Raw genomic sequence first — 24,756 nt, forward strand, 5'->3', positions numbered from 1 at the left:
AGGATACTCAGGCTCGCGAAACTTTGTCCATGGAAATTCATGTAGTTCATTCCACTCCGCCCAGTGCCACTCTCTCTAACAGTGACTGTGTTCGTCCCAAAAATAGTGTGCGTCGACATCGCCGGAACTCCCGTCAAGTCGCAAGTGATTATATACCAGTGTCAGTTCACGTTGCACGAGACAGTCGCTCTTGTCGTCAGCAGGACAATAAACTTTTTGTAGACTTGGACTTTTTAACGGCAAAGTGATACCATTCCAGCTCAGTACCGGAGCTGCAGTTTCACCGATAAATCAAGACACTTACAAACTGCTGGGCACACCTCCGTTGCGTGCCGCAAATGTTAAGTAGTTATTCAGACCAAGGTTGCGCTACGAACTATAAAGCACATTTGGAACTGAAAGTAAACGAGCAACCGCATTGCGTGATGAGGTCGCAAAAACATTACACAATTTCGAATCACAAGGTGTAATTGAACGTGTGCAGGCTTCTCTCTGGGCATCACCCTCTGTAATTTTGCCAAAACCTACCGGAAAGTTGAGACTTTGTGTGGACTTCAGGGCAACAGTGAATCCACAACTAGTGATTGCAACTTTTCCTTTACCCCGCCCGGAAGATCTGTTTGACAACTGTGCCCGGATAAATATTTTTCGAAGTTGGACCTAGCAGATGCGTAGTTGCAGATACCGGTGGACGAAGACTCCCAGCGCGTTTTGGTGGTTAACACGCATCTTGGTTTGTATCGATTCAAACGACTGCCATTCGGGTGTGCATCCGCCCCTGCATTGTTTCAGCAATACCTACAAACTGTTTGTGCGTCGGTCTCTACTGCAGCAAATTATCTGGGCGGTATTGTGATCTCAGGAAAGACGGAAGCAGAACATTTGGCCAATTTCAGAACATTATTTCAGGTCTTGCGACAAAATGGTCTTCGCTTGCGGAAGGGCAAATGTGTGTATTTTGCTCGGGATTTGCCATACATAGGACATGTACTCAATGCCCAAAGCATACATCCCAGTCCAACGCACCTCCTTTCTATACAAGGTCGGCCTTCGCCGCAGAATTTGAAGCAGATACAGAGTGTGCTGGGAAAAATCAACTATTATCATAAATATATTCCGCATGCCTCTTCCATTTCAGCTCCGCCTCATCGTTTACGCCATAAAGGTGTTCCGTTCGTCTGGATGACGGAATGCGAACGCGCCTTTCGCCAGTTGAAATCGGTGTTGCTTTCCAATACTTGCCTTACGCCATTCGATTCCCAGAAGCCCCTCTTGTTGATGGTGGATGCATCGGATTTCGGGATCGGTGCTGTGCTTGAGCAGAAAGATGGGTCGCACGATCGTCCTATTGCCTTTGCGTCCAAATTCCTCTCGCCTGTTCAAAGCATTTATTCACAGATCGAGAAAGAAGCATTGGCTCTCGTATTTGGTGTTACAAAGTTTCATGATTTCTTGTATGGTCGTCACTTTACCATAATCACAGACCACAAACCTTGCATGTTCACTGATGCGGAAACCGATTACGTGGTCGAATCGTTTCCGATTGATTTTCGTCGTGTAGCTACAGCCACAGCTGCCGACCCTGTCCTTGCACCCCGTTCTGCGTTTTGTTGCTACGCGATGGCCCTTGTCAAAGTCACGGATCGCGGACCCGTTGGTTCGCCGATTTTTTGCTCACAAGGAGAGACTTTTTGTACGACGTGGTGTTTTGCTGTTGCGTTCTGATAATGATCAGTCCAGGGTCGTAGAACCACGTTCGTTACATTCCTCTGTCTTACAGCTTCTCCACCAAGGACATTGGGGTATAGTGACAACAAAACAACTTGCTCGTCAGCACTGTACTTGGTTCGGAATCGATGCCACGATTACGAATATGTGCTCTTCTTGCATGGTGTGTGCCGAACAACAATCAGCACCACCGCGGAAATTCTTTGCATGGCCAAAAGCCACTTCCCCTTGGAAACGCTTACACATCGATTTTGCTGGTCCATTCTGGAATGCTCGATGGTTGGTGGTGGTAGATTCATTCAGCAATTTTCCTTTCGTTGTGCGGATGTCTTCCACGACGTCATCTGCCACCATCCAAGCGTTATCCGCTATCTTTTGCATTGAAGGTCTTCCACAGACTATTGTTTCCGACAACGGTCCACAATTCATGTCAGCAGAATTTCAGTCATTTCGCAAGGCCAATGGTATTCAACATCTGACGTCCTCGCCGTTTTAGCCACAGTCAAACGGTGCCGCTGAACGACTGGGCAGGACTTTCAAGTCACAGATGTTGAAGTTGAAAGAGTCGCATTCTCGGGAGGACGCGTTATTGCTCTTTTTGTCCTCATATCGCTCTCAGCCACGAGATGGTCGCTCGCCGGCTGAGTTGCTCCACGGTCGTCTTCATCGAACCTTGATGTCTTTGCTACATCCGCCGCATCAGGTTCCTGTGCAGCGGCAGACACCTGCTTTTGCTCCAGGCGACGTTGTCTACTATCGCCACTATCGAGGTTCACGGCGTTGGCTCTAAGGGCGCATTCTTCGCTGCCTCAGACGCGCTGTGTATCTGGTTTTGGGGGCCTCTGGTGAGGTGCGTCGGCATCTCAGTCAGCTGCGCCTCTGTCGTCGCACGGAATCTGCCGCTCGCCGTCTGATTTCAGCGACGGTGCCGTCCGGTCAGCGCCCCGGGGACCCATTTACTGGGTCGCCTCAGCCCCAAGTGTTACCGACGCTACCTTCCATTTTTCCCCATGGATACGCGCCGCCGCTACCGCCGCCGCCGCCGCCTGTTCTTCCGCCGGCGACGTCCGCAGTGGACGCGTCGCTGCTACCGCCGGGCGCCTCCCTGGGTCACGCGCCGCCGATCGCTTCCCGTGACCAGTTGTCCTCCGACATGGAACTCTTGCCCGCTCCGGACCATATGTCGTCTTCGCCCGTCGGGTACCCCGGCCCGATGGAGGTCTACCCTTCGGCCCCTCCTGTCTCTCTACAGGCGCACACACCGCATGTTAGCGTGCACCCTGGACCAGGTTTTCAGGGGTTTACTAGCTCACCGCCGGTGGCACAGCCTCGCCTGTTGTTAGGCTCCCCACCTCGTCGCATACGTCAACATGGGGTCCTCCCCACGGCGGGCGGAAGCCTTATGCCACAACCGTACGCCGATTTGCGGGGGAGGAATGTGGTGTCACCGCCAGACACCACACTTGCTAGGTGGTAGCCTTTAAATCGGCCGCGGTCCGGTAGTATACGCCGAACCCGCGTGTCGCCACTGACAGTGATTGCAGACCGAGCGCCGCCACACGGCAGGTCTAGAGAGACTTCCTAGCCCTCGCCCCAAATGTACAGCCGACTTTGCTAGCGATGATTCACTGACAAAATACGCTGTCATTTGCCGAGACGATAGTTAGCATAGCCTTCAGCTACGAATTTTGCTAGGACCTAGCAAGGCGCCATTATCAGTTACTATTGATACTCTGAATCATGTAATGTCAAGAGTGACGTTCGTCATTAATGGATTAAAGCTAAGTATTCCACCAGCTACGCCCGTTGTTTCTAAATTCTAATTTCCTTGCCCTGTTCCAGACCTCACGCCAGCCTGCGTGAGCTACATCGCGTGCCTTTCGGCCTCCTCTAGTAAAACTGTATTGGCTCTTCTGCCAACCACAACAGAAAATTGCTGATAGAAAATTCTTTTTAGAATATATTTTTCAAGACGTATAGCTAATAAATTCCTACAAAAATCTTCGCACATATAGATGAATCTATACCTTTGATTTTTTTTTCTCTAATGCACTTTAACAATGTGGATGTTTTATTTTTCTTTACTTATTTACATGATCTTCATTGTAAATCGAGCATGTAAATTAACGTTTCTGTAGAAATCATTAAACTAGCAGACACAATTTTGGGAATGACAACAAACTTTTAGTGCAGTATACGATAATCTAAACAGTGCTCAGGAATGTAAGATAAATGAGGAGAATTAATGCAGTGAGAAAATCATAAGAAACATTTTTTTGCTTCACTTGCCAAAATAGTGAATTCACTGTGTAACTCTATTAACGATATTATCTGTATTTAACTTATCTAACTCCTTTGCCTGGTTTTACTTAATCTGACTTATGTATCACCGGACTCTTTGATATAATATATATTTACATGTTTCATTCATTATTTATGACACTGCAGCTAGTCCGAGGATGTATAATTAAGAGTAATGCCGTTGAACAGAATCTAAATGTTGAAACTTTACCTTCAGTACGGTTTCATGCATAGCAAACTCACGACTGTAATAATATAAAGCATGGAAAGAAAGTTCCTCCACAAAGAAACTGGCTTGCTGGGAACAGAGGAGGTGGTTTCGGCAGTCGAACAGTGAGGCTTGTTTGTGGCAAGGGTTAGCTGGTGGCTAGCACCCGAAGTGTTCACATTTTGTGAGCGTAAAGAGGCAAGAAGAGCAGCAAGATTATTTTATATAGCCTCGGATGTGGAACAAATTAGGCTCATTATTCATGATATCCATTGGTTAGATCTGCAATACGAAAATACCTGACTAAGAAGAGAATTTTCATAGCTCGTTAAGCAGTAAGAGCCGCGGATACTTTTGCCGCGTTCTCTGAATAGCCGCAAGAGATTGTCACTGCCACCACTTCAATCTGAAAGAATCAGTTAGCAAGTGTATTACTACATGAAACAACTGTTTTATTACCCAGTTACATGTTTGTGTGTTGTAAACTTTGTGTTGGACAACAACATTTTCTTCTTTAGTCATTCATCTAGACAGGGTCCTATCCCAGTTACTGCGATATTTCCGAGTATCCTATTTGATTGAACTGAAAAGTAATTGTTTCCTATAACAGCATATAATAATTTTTGTGTGGTATCAAATTTCGTGGTTATTCAACGGATCTTGTGTCTGAAGTAGTCCACATATTTTTTCAAAAAGGGAAAAAACTGGTATTTCTCAGGATAGTAAAACTGAAAGGACGACATTAGCAATAATTACTGCAAAGGTTTGCAATAGTATTTATTTTTTGCACGAGTTAGTAGTTAAAAGTGTTTTTTATACTGTATTGTAATATAACTAGTCAGCCTTGAGCTGGATCTACTGACAGATTGGTTTCTGGACCCCATGCTTGCCGTTGAGCTTGCTTTGCAGTGCATATTGCAATAGCAGTACTAAAGAGGTGCAACGTTGATTCTTACGACTTGTGTGTGTCAAAATAAATAACTGGATACTACTATTCAAACTGTAACAGATCTAGGAACCACATGTTTCTTTTGAGCTATATACTGTAGAAAAGTGAATGCTGCTCGATAAACCAGTCAGAATACAGAACATAGTTATTAGCACACTATTTCGGTGACAGTATTCCCCAATAATTAAACTGATAAAAGAACCTAACGTCTGAGTCAATAGTCTGCCCCATTAATAATCACTTACCTACAAATATAATTAGCTTTCTGCTTTAATATACGGACACGAAGCGTTACTGAGAGACAATTCTTCCCGAAATATGTTAATAACCATTCTGTGCTGTTCAGGACAAACCACTGCTGTATTGCTTGCTAAAGTGTACTAATGTTTGGCGTCCTACAAGCAAACATAGTATATCAGTACTGTGTAAAGTAAATGTGAACAGATAACTATCCCTTTCAACAGTTCAAGTACTTGGTACAAATTTACCTAATTAGGCTGGCGATCGTTCTCTTTAGATAACTGCAGTTGACTTATAACTAGCAGAACTTTGATTCGACTCCCGTTCACTCTATTATTGTTTTCTGTTATGTCTTCCTTCCACGCTATGTGGTGCTGTAGTGGATACAGGACCAAGGAGCAGATGCCGTTCATGAAGAGAGAATTCAGATATTAATTTATTTTACATCTAATATCAGATGGTAAAAATAATACACAACTTTGTTGCTGAAGTTGCACTGCCATCTGTTAACAGTACATCTGACTGAAGCTCCAGCGTCAGTTGCTAATAGCAGATTTGAATGTAGAAATAGATGCAGATATAAAACACTTTGTGTTCTACCTTATGGCAGGTCTTGTCGTGGGGGAAGCCTCGTCAGAGAGGTCCACTGCAAGAGCGTCTAGGGAAGTGATTCCTGTGGTGAGTTCCCGTTGCCTTCCACTGATGATGACAAAATGATAATGACGACAACAAAACACCCAGTCCGTGAGCGGAGAAAAAGTCCGACCCAACCGGGAATCGAACACATGGCCCTTGGCGTAACAGAATGCCGCACCGACCACTTTTTTCTTATCAGATTGACATGCTATTTTCATGAAAATCAGACAACCATAGTCAAATCATCATTTAATGCCACCTGCAAAAAGAAAATGAACAAATTAGCACAAGCAAAACAATTATTAAATTCTGAACGGGGAGAGAAACTCATTATCCCACCCTTCTAGCCACTCAGCTATCCGGTCGGACATGCGGATACAAAAACTCTATAAATCGATAATTCTTCAATTCAATGTCTACTCAGAAGATCACGTGTCCTGGACACTATAAAAGTCTGTGATTTTTATACAGCTGGCAAGCACACAAAAAGGGGTCAGTGCATGAGTGTTGCAACTAAGTACACCGGCCGCATGAGTTCACGTCATCGGCAGCGGCGTAATCGTTCGCGGCAGGGTCCTTGTGCCGCGGTGGCGGCTGTGGGTAACGCAGCGGCGTAACTGGCGGCGAGCGTGTTAGGAAGTGCGGCCGAGCGGGTAACAGCCGACACCACACTCCTCCCCGCCCAACTCGGAAAGTAACCGGGGTGGTCCTTGCCGTGGATTGTGATGAGGCTGGTTGCTCGGCTGGAAGACAGAGCAGATTAACCCGCGTCGCGATAACGCGACCTTGCGAGCGACAGGAAACTACCCCGGCCAAACCACTCTCAGAATGTGTCCGACGGCATAGCTAGGAGCACGGAGGATGATGCAGAGGGTGCTGGCGCCTAGCCCCGAACAAACCACGCTCAGGATGTGTCCGACGGCACATTTAGGAGCACGGAGTATGATGCAGAGGGTGCTGTGGCCTAGCCCCGGCCAAACCAGGCTCAGGATGTGTCCGACGGCACAGGTAGGAGCACGGAGGAGGATGTAGAGGGTGCTGGCGCCTAGCCCCGGCCAAACCACGCTCAGGATGTGTCCGACGGCACAGGTAGGAGCACGGAGGATGATGCAGAGTCTGTTGGCGCCTAGTCCCGGCCAAACCATGCTCAGGATGTGTCCAACGGCACAGGTAGGAGCGCGGAGTATGATGCAGAGTGTGCTAGCGCCTAGCCCCGGCCAAACCACGCTCAGGATGTGTCCGACGGCACAGGTAGGAGCACGGAGGAGGATGTAGAGGGTGCTGGCGCCTAGCCCCGGCCAAACCACGCTCAGGATGTGTCCGACGGCACAGGTAGGAGCACGGAGTATGATGTAGAGGGTGTTGGCGCCTAGCCCCGGCCAAACCTCGCTCAGAATGTGTCCGACGGCACAGGTAGGAGCACTGAGGATGATGTAGTGGCTGCTGGCGCCTAGCCCCGGCCAAACCACGCTCAGGATGTGTCCGACCGTACAGGTAGGAGCACGGAGTATGATGTAGAGGGTGTTGGCGCCTAGCCCCGGCCAAACCTCGCTCAGAATGTGTCCGACGGCACAGGTAGGAGCACTGAGGATGATGTAGTGGGTGCTGGCGCCTAGCCCCGGCCAAACCACGCTCAGGATGTGTCCGAGGGCACAGGTAGGGGCACGGAGGATGATGTAGAGGGTCTAGCGCCTAGCTCCGGCCAAACCACGCTCAGGATGTGTCCAAAGGCACAGGCAGGAGCACGGAGGATGATGCAGAGGGTGCTGTGGCCTATCCCCGGCCAAACCACCCTCAGGATGTTTCCGACAGCACAGATAGGAGCACGGAGGATGATGCAGAGGGTGCTGGCGCCTAGCCCCGGCCAAACCACATTCAGGATGTGTCCGACGGCACATGTAGGAGCACGGAGGATGATGCAGAGTGTGCTGGTGCCTAGCCCCGGCCAACCCACGCTCAGGATGTGTCCAAAGGCACAGGTAGGAGCACAGAGGATGATGTAGAGGGTGCTGGCGCCTAGCCCCAGTCAAACCACGCTCAGGATGTGTCAAAAGGCAAAGGCAGGACCATGGAGGATGATGTAGAGGGTGCTGCCGCCTAGCCCCGGCCGAACCACGCACAGGATATGTCCGACTACACAGGTGGGAGCACGGAGGATGATGCAGAGTGTGTTGGCGCCTAGTCCCAGCCAAACCACGCTCAGGATGTGTCCAACGGCACAGGTAGGAGCACGGAATATGATGCAGAGGGTGTTGTGGCCTAGCCCCGCCCAAACCAGGCTCAGGATGTGTCCGACGGCACAGGTAGGAGCACGGAGGATGATGTAGAGAGTGCTGGCGCCTAGCCCCGGCCAAACCATGCTCAGGATGTGTCCGACGCCACAGGTAGGAGCACGGAGGATGATGTAGAGGGTTTGGCGCCTAGCCCCGGCCAAACCACACTCAGGATGTGTCCAAAGACACAGGCAGGAGCACGGAGGATGATGCAGAGTGTGCTGGAACCTAGCCCCGGCCAAACCACGGTCATGATGTGTCCGACGGCACTGGTGGGAGCACGCAGGATGATGCTGAATGTGTTGGCGCCTAGTCCTGGCCAAACCACGCTCAGGATGTGTCCAGCGGCACAGGTAGGAGCACGGAGGATGATGCAGAGTGTGCTGGGGCCTAGCCCCGGCCAAACCACGCTCAGGATATGTCCAACGGCACAGATAGGAGCACGGAGGATGATGCAGAGTGTGCTGGCGCCTAGCCCCGGCCAAACCAGCCTCAGGATGTGTCCGACGGCACAGGTAGGAGCACGGAGGATGATGTAGAGGGTGCTGGCGCCTAGCCCCGGCCAAACCACGCTCAGGATGTGTCCGACGCCACAGGTAGGAGCACGGAGGATGATGTAGAGGGTTTGGCGCCTAGCCCCGGCCAAACCACACTCAGGATGTGTCCAAAGACACAGGCAGGAGCACGGAGGATGATGCAGAGGGTGCTGTGGCCTAGCCCCGGCCAAACGACCCTCAGGATGTGTCCAAAGGCACAGGCAGGAGCACGGAGGATGATGTAGAGTGTGCTGGCGCCTAGCCCCGGCCAAACCACGCTTAGGATGTGTCCGACGGCACAGGCAGGAGAACGGAGGATGACGCAGAGGGTGCTGTGGCCTGGCCCCGGCCAAACCACGCTCAGGATGTGTCCGACGGCAGAGGTGGGAGCACGGAGGACGATGCAGAGGGTGCTGGCGCCTAGCCCCAGCCAAACCACATTCAGGATGTGTCCAAAGGCACAGGCAGAAGCTCGGAGGATGATGCAGAGGGTGCTGTGGCGTCGCCCCGGCCAAACCACCCTCAGCATGTGTCTGACGGCGAAGGTAGGAGCACGGAGGATGATGCAGAGGGAGCTGGCACCTAGCTCCAGCCAAACCACATTCAGGATGTGTCCAACGGCACAGGTAGGAGCACGGAGGATGATGCAAGTGTGCTGTGGCTTAGCCCCGGCCAAACCACGCTCAGGATGTGGCCGATGGCACAGGTAGGAGCACGGAGGATGATGTAGAGTGTGCTGGCGCCTAGCCCCGGCCAAACCACCCTCAGCATGTGTCCGACGGCACAGGTAGGAGCATGGAGGATGATGCAGAGTGTGCTGGCGCCTAGGCCCAGCCAAACCACATTGCGGATGTGTCCAACGGCACAGGTGGGAGCACGGAGGATGATGCAAGAGTGCTGTGGCCTAGCCCCGGCCAAACCACATTCAGGATGTGTCCGACAGCACAGATAGGAGCACGGAGGATGATGCAGAGTGTGCTGGCGCCTAGCGCCTGCCAAACGACGCTCAGGATTTGTCCAACGACACAGGTAGGGGTACGGAGGATGATTCAGAGGGTTCTGACGCCTATCTCCGGCCAAACCACGCTCAGGATGTGTCCGACAGCACAGGTAGGAGCATGGCGGATGATGTAGAGGGTCTGGCACCTAGCCCCGGCCAAACCACGCTCAGGATGTGTCCAAAGGCACAGGCAGGAGCTCGGAGGATGATGCAGAGGGTGCAGTGGCGTCGCCCCGGCCAAACCACCCTCAGCATGTGTCCGACGGCACAGGTAGGAGCACGGAGGATGATGCAGAGGGTGCTGGCGCCTAGCTCCAGCCAAACCACATTGAGGATGTGTCCAACGGCACAGGTAGGAGCACGGAGGATGATGCAAGTGTGCTGTGGCCTAGCCCCGGCCAAACCACATTCAGGATGTGTCCGACGGCACAGATAGGGGCACAGAGGATGATGCAGAGTGTGCTTTCGCCTAGCCCCGGCCAAACCACGCTCAGGATGTGTCCAACGGCACAGGTAGGAGCACGGAGGATGATGCAGAGTGTGCTGGCGCCTAGCCCCAGCCAAACCACATTCAGGATGTGTCCGACGGCACAGGTAGGAGCACGGAGGATGATGCAGAGTGTGCCGGTGCCTAGCCCCGGCCTAACCACGCTCAGGATGTGTCCGACCGCATAGGTAGGTGCACGGAGGATGATGTAGAGGGTGCTGGCGCCTAGCCCCGGCCAAACCACGCTCAGGATGTGTCCAAAGGCACAGGCAGGAGCACGGAGGATGATGTAGAGTGTGCTGGCGCCTAGCCCCGGCCAAACCACGCTTAGGATGTGTCCGATGTCACAGGCAGGAGAACGGAGGATGACGCAGAGGGTGCTGTGGCCTGGCCCTGGCCAAACCACGCTCAGGATGTGTCCGACGGCAGAGGTGGGAGCACGGAGGATTATGCAGAGTGTGTTGGCGCCTAGTCCTGGCCAAACCACGCTAGGATGTGTCCAACGGCACAGGTAGGAGCATGCAGGATGATGCAGAGTGTGCTGTGGCCTAGCCCCGGCCAAACCACATTCAGGATGTGTCCGACGGCACAGGTAGGTGCACGGAGGATGATGCAGAGGGTGCTGGCGCCTAGCTCCTTCCAAACCTTACTAAGAATGTTTCCGACGGCACAGGTAGGAGCACGGAGGATGATGCGTAGGGTGCTGGCGCCTAGCCCCGGCCAAACTACGCTTAGGATGTGTCCGACGGTACAGGTAGGAGCACGGAGGATGATGCAGAGGATGCTGGCGCCTAGCCTCGGCCAAACCATGCTGAGGATGTGTCCAACGGCATAGGTAGGAGCACGGAGGATGCAGAGGGTGCTGTGGCCTAGCCCCGGCCAAACCACATTCAGGATGTGTCCGACAGCACAGGTAGGAGCACGGAGGATGATGCAGAGGGTGCTGGTGCCTAGCCCCAGCCAAACCACATTCAGGATGTGTCCAACGGCACAGGTAGGGGCACGGAGGATGATGCAGAGTGTGCTGGCGCCTAGCCCCAGCCAAACCATATTCAGGATGTGTCCGACAGCACAGGTAGGAGCACGGAGGATGATGCAGAGGGTGCTGGCGCCTAGCCCCAGCCAAACCACATTCAGGATGTGTCCAAAGGCACAGGCAGGAGCTCGGAGGATGATGCAGAGGGTGCTGTGGCGTCGCCCCGGCCAAACCACCCTCAGCATGTGTCTGACAGCGAAGGTAGGAGCACGGAGGATGATGCAGAGGGAGCTGGCACCTTGCTCCAGCCAAACCACATTCAGGATGTGTCCAACGGCACAGGTAGGAGCACGGAGGATGATGCAAGTGTGCTGTGGCTTAGCCCCGGCCAAACCACGCTCAGGATGTGGCCGATGGCACAGGTAGGAGCACGGAGGATGATGTAGAGTGTGCTGGCGCCTAGCCCCGGCCAAACCACACTCAGGATGTGTCCAAAGGCACAGGCAGGAGCTCGGAGGATGATGCAGAGGGTGCTGTGGCGTCGCCCCGGCCAAACCACCCTCAGCATGTGTCCGACGGCACAGGTAGGAGCATGGAGGATGATGCAGAGTGTGCTGGCGCCTAGGCCCAGCCAAACCACATTCCGGATGTGTCCAACGGCACAGGTGGGAGCACGGAGGATGATGCAAGAGTGCTGTGGCCTAGCCCCGGCCAAACCACATTCAGGATGTGTCCGACAGCACAGATAGGAGCACGGAGGATGATGCAGAGTGTGCTGGCGCCTAGCCCCTGCCAAACGACGCTCAGGATTTGTCCAACGACACAGGTAGGGGTACGGAGGATGATTCAGAGGGTTCTGACGCCTATCTCCGGCCAAACCACGCTCAGGATGTGTCCGACAGCACAGGTAGGAGCATGGCGGATGTTGTAGAGGGTCTGGCACCTAGCCCCGGCCAAACCACGCTCAGGATGTGTCCAAAGGCACAGGCAGGAGCTCGGAGGATGATGCAGAGGGTGCAGTGGCGTCGCCCCGGCCAAACCACCCTCAGCATGTGTCCGACGGCTCAGGTAGGAGCACGGAGGATGATGCAGAGGGTGCTGGCGCCAAGCTCCATCCAAACCTCATTGAGGATGTGTCCAACGGCACAGGTTGGAGCACGGAGGATGATGCAAGTGTGCTGTGGCCTAGCCCCGGCCAAACCACATTCAGGATGTGTCCGACGGCACAGATAGGGGCACAGAGGATGATGCAGAGTGTGCTTTCGCCTAGCCCCGGCCAAACCACGCTCAGGATGTCTCCAACGGCACAGGTAGGAGCACGGAGAATGATGCAGAGTGTGCTGGCGCCTAGCCCCAGCCAAACCACATTCAGGATGTGTCCAACGGCACAGGTAGGGGCACGGAGGAAAATGCAGAGTGTGCTGGCGCCTAGCCCCAGCCAAACCACATTCAGGATGTGTCCGACGGCACAGGTAGGAGCACGGAGGATGATGCAAGGGAGCTGTGGCCTAGCCCTATCCAAACCACTTTCAGGATGTGTCCGACGGCACAGGTAGGAGCACGGAGGATGATGCAGAGTGTGCTAGCGCCTAGCCCCGGCCAAACCACGCTCAGGATGTGTCCAACGGCACAGATAGTAGCACGGAAAATGATGCAGAGTGTGCTGGCGCCTAGCCCCAGCCAAACCACATTCAGGATGTGTCTGACTGCACACGTCGGAGCATGGATAATGATGCAGAGGGTGCTGGCGCCTAGCCCCAACCAAACCACGCTCTGGATGTGTCCAACGGCACAGGTAGGAGCACGGAGGATGATGCAGAGTGTGCTTGCGCCTAGCCCCAGCCAAACCACATTCAGGATGTGTCCGACGGCACAGGTAGGAGCACGGAGGATGATGCAGAGTGTGCCGGCGCCTAGCCCCGGCCAAACCACGCTCAGGATGTGTCCGACCGCATAGGTAGGAGCACGGAGGATGATGTACAGGGTGCTGGCGCCTAGCCCCGGCCAAACCACGCTCAGGATGTGTCCAAAGGCACAGGAAGGAGCACGGAGGATGATGCCGAGTGTGCTGTGGCCTAGCACCGGCCAAACCACCCTCAGGATGTGTCCGACGGCACAGGTAGGAGCACGGAGGATGATGCAGAGGGTGCTGGCGCCTATCCCCATCCAAACCACATTCAGGAGGTGTCCGACGGCACTGGTAGGAGCACGGAGGATGATGCAGAGGGTGCTGGCGCCTAGCCCCAGCCAAACAACATTCAGGATGTGTCCGACGGCACAGGTAGGAGCGCGGAGGATGATGCAGAGTGTGCTGGCGCCTAGCCCCAGCCAAATTACGCTCAGGATGTGTCCAACGGCACAGGTAGGAGCACGGAGGATGATGCAGAGTTTGCTGGCGCCTAGCCGTAGCCAAACCACATTCAGGATGTGTCCGACGCCACAGGTAGGAGCACAGAGGATGATGCAGAGGGTGCTGGCGCCTAGCCCCGGCCAAACCATGCTCAGGATGTGTCCGACCGTACAGGTAGGAGCACGGAGGTTGATGTAGAGGGTGCTGGCGCCTAGCCCCGGCCAAACCACGCTCAGGATGTGTCTAAAGGCACAGGCAGGAGCACGGAGGGTGATGCAGAGGGTGCTGTGGCCTAGCCCCGGCCAAACCACCCTCAGGATATGTCCGACGGCACAGGTAGGAGCACGGAGGATGATGCAGAGGGTGCTGGCGCCTATCCCCGGCCAAACCACGCTCGGGATGTATCCAAAGGCCCAGGCAGGAGCACGGAGGATGATGCAGAGGGTGCTGGCGCCTAGCCCCAGCCAAACCACATTCAGGATGTGTCCGACAGCACTGGTAGGAGCACGGAGGATGATGCAGAGGGTGCTGGCGTCTCTCCCCAGCCAAACCACATTCAGGAGGTGTCCGACGGCACTGGTAGGAGCACGGAGGATGATGCAGAGGGTGCTGGCGCCTAGCCCCAGCCAAACCACATTCAGGATGTGTCCGACGGCACAGGTAGGAGCGCGGAGGATGATGCAGAGTGTGCTGGCGCCTAGCCCCAGCCAAATTACGCTCAGGATGTGTCCAACGGCACAGGTAGGAGCACGGAGGATGATGCAGAGTTTGCTGGCGCCTAGCCCTAGCCAAACCACATTCAGGATGTGTCCGACGTCACAGGTAGGAGCACAGAGGATGATGCAGAGGGTGCTGGCGAATAGCCCCGGCCAAACCATGCTCAGGATGTGTCCGACCGTACAGGTAGGAGCACGGAGGTTGATGTAGAGGGTGCTGGCGCCTAGCCCCGGCCAAACCACGCTCAGGATGTGTCTAAAGGCACAGGCAGGAGCACGGAGGGTGATGCAGAGGGTTCTGTGGCCTAGCCCCGGCCAAACCACCCTCAGGATATGTCCGACGGCACAGGTAGGAGCACGGAGGATGATGCAGAGGGTGCTGGCGCCTATCCCCGGCCAAACCACGCTCAGGATGTGTCCAACGGCACAGATAGTAGCACGGAGGATGATGCAGAGTGTGCTGGCGCCTAGCCCCAGCCAAACCACATTCAGGATGTGTCTGACTGCATACGTCGGAGCACGGATAATGATGCAGAGGGTGCTGGCACCTAGCCCCACCCAAACCACGCTCTGGATGTGTCCAACGGCACAGGTAGGAGCACGGAGGATGATGCAGAGTGTGCTGGCGCCTAGCCCCAGCCAAACCACATTCAGGATGTGTCCGACGGCACAGGTAGGAGCACGGAGGATGATGCAGAGTGTGCCGGCGCCTAGCCCCGGCCAAACCACGCTCAGGATGTGTCCGACCGCATAGGTAGGTGCACGGAGGATGATGTAGAGGGTGCTGGCGCCTAGCCCCGGCCAAACCACGCTCAGGATGTGTCCAAAGGCACAGGCAGGAGCACGTAGGATGATGTAGAGTGTGCTGGCGCCTATCCCCGGCCAAACCACGCTTGGGATGTGTCCGATGGCACAGGCAGGAGAACGGAGGATGACGCAGAGGGTGCTATGGCCTGGCCCCGGCCAAACCACGCTCAGGATGTGTCTGACGGCGAAGGTAGGAGCACGGAGGATGATGCAGAGGGAGCTGGCACCTAGCTCCAGCCAAACCACATTCAGGATGTGTCCAACGGCACAGGTAGGAGCACGGAGGATGATGCAAGTGTGCTGTGGCTTAGCCCCGGCCAAACCACGCTCAGGATGTGGCCGATGGCACAGGTAGGAGCACGGAGGATGATGTAGAGTGTGCTGGCGCCTAGCCCCGGCCAAACCACACTCAGGATGTGTCCAAAGGCACAGGCAGGAGCTCGGAGGATGATGCAGAGGGTGCTGTGGCGTCGCCCCGGCCAAACCACCCTCAGCATGTGTCCGACGGCACAGGAAGGAGCATGGAGGATGATGCAGAGTGTGCTGGCGCCTAGGCCCAGCCAAACCACATTCCGGATGTGTCCAACGGCACAGGTGGGAGCACGGAGGATGATGCAAGAGTGCTGTGGCCTAGCCCCGGCCAAACCACATTCAGGATGTGTCCGACAGCACAGATAGGAGCACGGAGGATGATGCAGAGTGTGCTGGCGCCTAGCCCCTGCCAAACGACGCTCAGGATTTGTCCAACGACACAGGTAGGGGTACGGAGGATGATTCAGAGGGTTCTGACGCCTATCTCCGGCCAAACCACGCTCAGGATGTGTCCGACAGCACAGGTAGGGGCACGGAGGATGATGCAGAGTGTTCTGGCGCCTAGCCCCTGCCAAACGACGCTCAGGATTTGTCCAACGGCACAGGTAGGGGTACGGAGGATGAATCAGACAGTTCTGACGCCTATCTCCGACCAAACCACGCTCAGGATGTGTGCGGCAGGATGTGTCCGACAGCACAGGTAGGTGCATGGCGGATGATGTAGAGGGTCTGGCACCTAGCCCCGGCCAAACCACGCTCAGGATGTGTCCAAAGGCACAGGCAGGAGCTCGGAGGATGATGCAGAGGGTGCAGTGGCGTCGCCCCGGCCAAACCACCCTCAGCATGTGTCCGACGGCTCAGGTAGGAGCACGGAGGATGATGCAGAGGGTGCTGGCGCCAAGCTCCATCCAAACCACATTGAGGATGTGTCCAACGGCACAGGTTGGAGCACGGAGGATGATGCAAGTGTGCTGTGGCCTAGCCCCGGCCAAACCACATTCAGGATGTGTCCGACGGCACAGATAGGGGCACAGAGGATGATGCAGAGTGTGCTTTCGCCTAGCCCCGGCCAAACCACGCTCAGGATGTCTCCAACGGCACAGGTAGGAGCACGGAGAATGATGCAGAGTGTGCTGGCGCCTAGCCCCAGCCAAACCACATTCAGGATGTGTCCAACGGCACAGGTAGGGGCACGGAGGATGATGCAGAGTGTGCTGGCGCCTAGCCCCAGCCAAACCACATTCAGGATGTGTCCGACGGCACAGGTAGGAACACGGAGGATGATGCAGAGAGTGCTGGCGCCTAGCCCCAGCCAAACCACATTCAGGATGTGTCCAACGGCACAGGTAGGAGCACGGAGGATGATGTACAGGGTGCTGACGCCTAGCCCCGGCCAAACCACGCTCAGGATGTGTCCAAAGGCACAGGAAGGAGCACGGAGGATGATGCCGAGGGTGCTGTGGCCTAGCACCGGCCAAACCACCCTCAGGATGTGTCCGACGGCACAGGTAGGAGCACGGAGGATGATGCAGAGGGTGCTGGCGCCTATCCCCATCCAAACCACATTCAGGAGGTGTCCGACGGCACTGGTAGGAGCACGGAGGATGATGCAGAGGGTGCTGGCGCCTAGCCCCAGCCAAATTACGCTCAGGATGTGTCCAACGGCACAGGTAGGAGCACGGAGGATGATGCAGAGTTTGCTGGCGCCTAGCCCTAGCCAAACCACATTCAGGATGTGTCCGACGTCACAGGTAGGAGCACAGAGGATGATGCAGAGGGTGCTGGCGCCTAGCCCCGGCCAAACCATGCTCAGGATGTGTCCGACCGTACAGGTAGGAGCACGGAGGTTGATGTAGAGGGTGCTGGCGCCTAGCCCCGGCCAAACCACGCTCAGGATGTGTCTAAAGGCACAGGCAGGAGCACGGAGGGTGATGCAGAGGGTGCTGTGGCCTAGCCCCGGCCAAACCACCCTCAGGATATGTCCGACGGCACAGGTAGGAGCACGGAGGATGATGCAGAGGGTGCTGGCGCCTATCCCCGGCCAAACCACGCTCGGGATGTATCCAAAGGCCCAGGCAGGAGCACGGAGGATGATGCAGAGGGTGCTGGCGCCTAGCCCCAGCCAAACCACATTCAGGATGTGTCCGACAGCACTGGTAGGAGCACGGAGGATGATGCAGAGGGTGCTGGCGTCTCTCCCCAGCCAAACCACATTCAGGAGGTGTCCGACGGCACTGGTAGGAGCACGGAGGATGATGCAGAGGGTGCTGGCGCCTAGCCCCAGCCAAACCACATTCAGGATGTGTCCGACGGCACAGGTAGGAGCGCGGAGGATGATGCAGAGTGTGCTGGCGCCTAGCCCCAGCCAAATTACGCTCAGGATGTGTCCAACGGCACAGGTAGGAGCACGGAGGATGATGCAGAGTTTGCTGGCGGCTAGCCCTAGCCAAACCACATTCAGGATGTGTCCGACGTCACAGGTAGGAGCACAGAGGATGATGCAGAGGGTGCTGGCGAATAGCCTCGGCCAAACCATGCCCAGGATGTGTCCGACCGTACAGGTAGGAGCACGGAGGTTGATGTAGAGGGTGCTGGCGCCTAGCCCCGGCCAAACCACGCTCAGGATGTGTCTAAAGGCACAGGCAGGAGCACGGAGGGTGATGCAGAGGGTGCTGTGGCCTAGAACCGGCCAAACCACCCTCAGGATATGTCCGACGGCACAGGTAGGAGCACGGAGGATGATGCAGAGGGTGCTGGCGCCTATCCCCGGCCAAACCACGCTCAGGATGTGTCCAACGGCACAGATAGTAGCACGGAGGATGATGCAGAGTGTGCTGGCGCCTAGCCCCAGCCAAACCACATTCAGGATGTGTCTGACTGCATACGTCGGAGCACGGATAATGATGCAGAGGGTGCTGGCACCTAGCCCCACCCGAACCACGCTCTGGATGTGTCCAACGGCACAGGTAGGAGCACGGAGGATGATGCAGAGTGTGCTGGCGCCTAGCCCCAGCCAAACCACATTCAGGATGTGTCCGACAGCACAGGTAGGAGCACGGAGGATGATGCAGAGTGTGCCGGCGCCTAGCCCCGGCCAAACCACGCTCAGGATGTGTCCGACCGCATAGGTAGGTGCACGGAGGATGATGTAGAGGGTGCTGGCGCCTAGCCCCGGCCAAACCACGCTCAGGATGTGTCCAAAGGCACAGGCAGGAGCACGGAGGATGATGTAGAGTGTGCTGGCGCCTATCCCCGGCCAAACCACGCTTAGGATGTGTCCGATGGCACAGGCAGGAGAACGGAGGATGACGCAGAGGGTGCTGTGGCCTGGCCCCGGCCAAACCACGCTCAGGATGTGTCCGACGGCAGAGGTGGGAGCACGGAGGATGATGCAGAGTGTGTTGGCGCCTAGTCCTGGCCAAACCACGCTAGGATGTGTCCAACGGCACAGGTAGGAGCATGCAGGATGATGCAGAGTGTGCTGTGGCCTAGCCCCGGCCAAACCACATTCAGGATGTGTCCGACGGCACAGGTAGGTGCACGGAGGATGATGCAGAGTGTGCTGGCGCCTAGCTCCTTCCAAACCTTACTAAGAATGTTTCCGACGGCACAGGTAGGAGCACGGAGGATGATGCGTAGGGTGCTGGCGCCTAGCCCCGGCCAAACTACGCTTAGGATGTGTCCGACGGTACAGGTAGGAGCACGGAGGTTGATGCAGAGGATGCTGGCACCTAGCCTCGGCCAAACCATGCTGAGGATGTGTCCAACGGCATAGGTAGGAGCACGGAGGATGCAGAGGGTGCTGTGGCCTAGCCCCGGCCAAACCACATTCAGGATGTGTCCGACAGCACACGTAGGAGCACGGAGGATGATGCAGAGGGTGCTGGTGCCTAGCCCCAGCCAAACCACATTCAGGATGTGTCCAACGGCAGAGGTAGGGGCACGGAGGATGATGCAGAGTGTGCTGGCGCCTAGCCCCAGCCAAACCATATTCAGGATGTGTCCGACAGCACAGGTAGGAGCACGGAGGATGATGCAGAGGGTGCTGGCGCCTAGCCCCAGCCAAACCACATTCAGGATGTGTCCAAAGGCACAGGCAGGGGCTCAGAGGATGATGCAGAGGGTGCTGTGGCGTCGCCCCGGCCAAACCACCCTCAGCATGTGTCTGACGGCGAAGGTAGGAGCACGGAGGATGATGCAGAGGGAGCTGGCACCTAGCTCCAGCCAAACCACATTCAGGATGTGTCCAACGGCACAGGTAGGAGCACGAAGGATGATGCAAGTGTGCTGTGGCTTAGCCCCGGCCAAACCACGCTCAGGATGTGGCCGATGGCACAGGTAGGAGCACGGAGGATGATGTAGAGTGTGCTGGCGCCTAGCCCCGGCCAAACCACGCTCAGGATGTGTCCAAAGGCACAGGCAGGAGCTCGGAGGATGATGCAGAGGGTGCAGTGGCGTCGCCCCGGCCAAACCACCCTCAGCATGTGTCCGACGGCACAGGTAGGAGCACGGAGGATGATGCAGAGGGTGCTGGCGCCAAGCTCCAGCCAAACCACATTGAGGATGTGTCCAACGGCACAGGTTGGAGCACGGAGGATGATGCAAGTGTGCTGTGGCCTAGCCCCGGCCAAACCACATTCAGGATGTGTCCGACGGCACAGATAGGGGCACAGAGGATGATGCAGAGTGTACTTTCGCCTAGCCCCAGCCAAACCACGCTCAGGATGTCTCCAACGGCACAGGTAGGAGCACGGAGAATGATGCAGAGTGTGCTGGCGCCTAGCCCCAGCCAAACCACATTCAGGATGTGTCCAACGGCACAGGTAGGGGCACGGAGGATGATGCAGAGTGTGCTGGCGCCTAGCCCCAGCCAAACCACATTCAGGATGTGTCCGACGGCACAGGTAGGAGCACGGAGGATGATGCAGAGAGTGCTGGCGCCTAGCCCCAGCCAAACCACATTCAGGATGTGTCCAACGGCACAGGTAGGAGCACGGCGGATGATGCAAGGGAGCTGTGGCCTAGCCCTATCCAAACCACTTTCAGGATGTGTCCGACGTCACAGGTAGGAGCACGGAGGATGATGCAGATTGTGCTAGCGCCTAGCCCCGGCCAAACCACGCTCAGGATGTGTCCAACGGCACAGATAGTAGCACGGAGGATGATGCAGAGTGTGCTGGCGCCTAGCCCCAGCCAAACCACATTCAGGATGTGTCTGACTGCACACGTCGGAGCACGGATAATGATGCAGAGGGTGCTGGCGCCTAGCCCCACCCAAACCACGCTCTGGATGTGTCCAACGGCACAGGTAGGAGCACGGAGGATGATGCAGAGTGTGCTGGCGCCTAGCCCCAGCCAAACCACATTCAGGATGTGTCCGACGGCACAGGTAGGAGCACGGAGGATGATGCAGAGTGTGCCGGCGCCTAGCCCCGCCAAACCACGCTCAGGATGTGTCCGACAGCATAGGTAGGAGCACGGAGGATGATGTACAGGGTGCTGGCGCCTAGCCCCGGCCAAACCACGCTCAGGATGTGTCCAAAGGCACAGGCAGGAGCACAGAGGATGATGCCGAGGGTGCTGTGGCCTAGCCCCGGCCAAACCACCCTCAGGATGTGTCCGACGGCACTGGTAGGAGCACGGAGGATGATGCAGAGGGTGCTGGCGCCTATCCCCATCCAAACCACATTCAGGAGGTGTCCGACGGCACTGGTAGGAGCACGGAGGATGATGCAGAGGGTGCTGGCGCCTAGCCCCAGCCAAACCACATTCAGGATGTGTCCGACGGCACAGGTAGGAGCGCGGAGGATGATGCAGAGTGTGCTGGCGCCTAGCCCCAGCCAAATTACGCTCAGGATGTGTCCAACGGCACAGGTAGGAGCACGGAGGATGATGCAGAGTTTGCTGGCGCCTAGCCCTAGCCAAACCACATTCAGGATGTGTCCGACGTCACAGGTAGGAGCACTGAGGATGATGCAGAGGGTGCTGGCGCCTAGCCCCGGCCAAACTATGCTCAGGATGTGTCCGACCGTACAGGTAGGAGCACGGAGGTTGATGTAGAGGGTGCTGGCGCCTAGCCCCGGCCAAACCACGCTCAGGATGTGTCTAAAGGCACAGGCAGGAGCACGGAGGGTGATGCAGAGGGTGCTGGCGCCTAGCCCCAGCCAAACCACATTCAGGATGTGTCCGACAGCACTGGTAGGAGCACGGAGGATGATGCAGAGGGTGCTGGCGTCTCTCCCCAGCCAAACCACATTCAGGAGGTGTCCGACGGCACTGGTAGGAGCACGGAGGATGATGCAGAGGGTGCTGGCGCCTAGCCCCAGCCAAACCACATTCAGGATGTGTCCGACGGCACAGGTAGAAGCGCGGAGGATGATGCAGAGTGTGCTGGCGCCTAGCCCCAGCCAAATTACGCTCAGGATGTGTCCAACGGCACAGGTAGGAGCACGGAGGATGATGCAGAGTTTGCTGGCGCCTAGCCCTAGCCAAACCACATTCAGGATGTGTCCGACGTCAGAGGTAGGAGCACAGAGGATGATGCAGAGGGTGCTGGCGCCTAGCCCCGGGCAAACCATGCTCAGGATGTGTCCGACCGTACAGGTAGGAGCACGGAGGTTGATGTAGAGGGTGCTGGCGCCTAGCCCCGGCCAAACCACGCTCAGGATGTGTCTAAAGGCACAGGCAGGAGCACGGAGGGTGATGCAGAGGGTGCTGTAGCCTAGCCCTAGCCAAACCACTTTCAGGATGTGTCCGACGTCACAGGTAGGAGCACAGAGGATGATGCAGAGGGTGCTGGCGCCTAGCCCCGGCCAAACCATGCTCAGGATGTGTCCGACCGTACAGGTAGGAGCACGGAGGTTGATGTAGAGGGTGCTGGCGCCTAGCCCCGGCCAAACCACGCTCAGGATGTGTCTAAAGGCACAGGCAGGAGCACGGAGGGTGATGCAGAGGGTGCTGTGGCCTAGCCCCGGCCAAACCACCCTCAGGATATGTCCGACGGCACAGGTAGGAGCACGGAGGATGATGCAGAGGGTGCTGGCGCCTATCCCCGGCCAAACCACGCTCGGGATGTATCCAAAGGCCCAGGCAGGAGCACGGATAATGATGCAGAGGGTGCTGGCGCCTAGCCCCAGCCAAACCACATTCAGGATGTGTCCGACAGCACTGGTAGGAGCACGGAGGATGATGCAGAGGGTGCTGGCGTCTCTCCCCAGCCAAACCACATTCAGGAGGTGTCCGACGGCACTGGTAGGAGCACGGAGGATGATGCAGAGGGTGCTGGCGCCTAGCCCCAGCCAAACCACATTCAGGATGTGTCCGACGGCACAGGTAGAAGCGCGGAGGATGATGCAGAGTGTGCTGGCGCCTAGCCCCAGCCAAATTACGCTCAGGATGTGTCCAACGGCACAGGTAGGAGCACGGAGGATGATGCAGAGTTTGCTGGCGCCTAGCCCTAGCCAAACCACATTCAGGATGTGTCCGACGTCACAGGTAGGAGCACAGAGGATGATGCAGAGGGTGCTGGCGCCTAGCCCCGGCCAAACCATGCTCAGGATGTGTCCGACCGTACAGGTAGGAGCACGGAGGTTGATGTAGAGGGTGCTGGCGCCTAGCCCCGGCCAAACCACGCTCAGGATGTGTCTAAAGGCACAGGCAGGAGCACGGAGGGTGATGCAGAGGGTGCTGTGGCCTAGCCCCGGCCAAACCACCCTCAGGATATGTCCGACGGCACAGGTAGGAGCACGGAGGATGATGCAGAGGGTGCTGGCGCCTATCCCCGGCCAAACCACGCTCAGGATGTATCCAAAGGCCCAGGCAGGAGCACGGAGGATGATGCAGAGGGTGCTGGCGCCTAGCCCCAGCCAAACCACATTCAGGATGTGTCCGACAGCACTGGTAGGAGCACGGAGGATGATGCAGAGGGTGCTGGCGTCTCTCCCCAGCCAAACCACATTCAGGATGTGTCCGACGGCACAGGTAGGAGCACGGAAGATGATGCAGAGGGTGCTGGCGCCTATCCGACGGCGACGACAATGTCCGTGGGAGGGGCGACCTGCGGAGTTGGCAGCAGCGGCGTCGCAGGTGGGCAGACGGAGACTTTGCAAGTAGGCTGTTTATGTTTTTATGTTGTTAACGTCATGTAGCGCTCTGTATTAAAATCGCTGACTGTTCTGTGTGTGCAGTCTGTGTGTGTTTGGACTCATTGTTGGATTATTCGCTAGTGTATTGTTGGGCCGTTGGATGTGAGCAGCGCGTGGCGTTGGGCAGTTGGAGGTGAGCCGCCAGCAGTGGTGAATATGCGGAGAGAGGCGACAGAGTTTTGAGAGCGGACGATCTGGATTTGTCTCCGCCAGAAAAAGGAAATTTGTAAGACTGGATGTCATGAACTGATAATGAGTTTTGAACACTATTTAGGTAAATGCATTGTTTGTTCTCCATCAAAATCTATCATGTGCTAACTATGCCATTTAGTAGTTAGAATCTTTTATTGAGCTGGCAGTATTGGCGCTTGCTGTATTGCAGTAGTTCGAGTAACGAAGATTTTTGTGAGATAAGTGATTCATAAAGGGTTTAGGTTATTGTTAATCAGGTCTATTCTTTTGTAGTGATTACTGAAATTCAGATTTCGTTGCACTAAAAGTATTGTGTGCCAGTTTAGAAATGATCAGAATAAGTAAAGGGAAAACTGCGTGAGTACGTTTGGTATTACTCAGCTGTTTCTGTATCAAATAACGTTGAAGTTTACCAGTACAGTCATTTTTTACATTCAAAGGGGAAATTTCAACTTCCATCGGTGAGATGGTCGCCGGTGGAGGCACACGCTCGGGGAGCCGTAGCAGACATTGGTGGCGCTGATCCGTGCCTGCGCTACTGCCAATGATGGTATGCTCCGTGCCGCCGTTGGATAAGCAGCTGCAGCAGCAAGTCGTATAACCCTAGCTTACTTATTTGTTAGATAGTTTAATTAATTTCTTTGCGTGTTTTTGGGTACTTGCATTGTTTAATTCATATATTTCGGGCGTATTATAGTATTTGACAGTTGTAGCATCGCGCTTTAGTGTTTACTTCGTAGATTCATATTTAAATTGGGTGTGAGTTTCGTATAGGAGGTGCAATTTCGAGTTTTAGTTACTGTAATCGTAAATTCAGCAGATTGTAACGCAGTCGTTAGGCATTTGTACAGGTTAGTTGATACATTCTTTACGTGTTCCGCTTGCGTTATCTAGGCACGGA

Source organism: Schistocerca gregaria, chromosome 2 (genome assembly GCF_023897955.1).
Source record: "Schistocerca gregaria isolate iqSchGreg1 chromosome 2, iqSchGreg1.2, whole genome shotgun sequence".
NCBI lineage: Eukaryota > Metazoa > Arthropoda > Insecta > Orthoptera > Acrididae > Schistocerca > Schistocerca gregaria.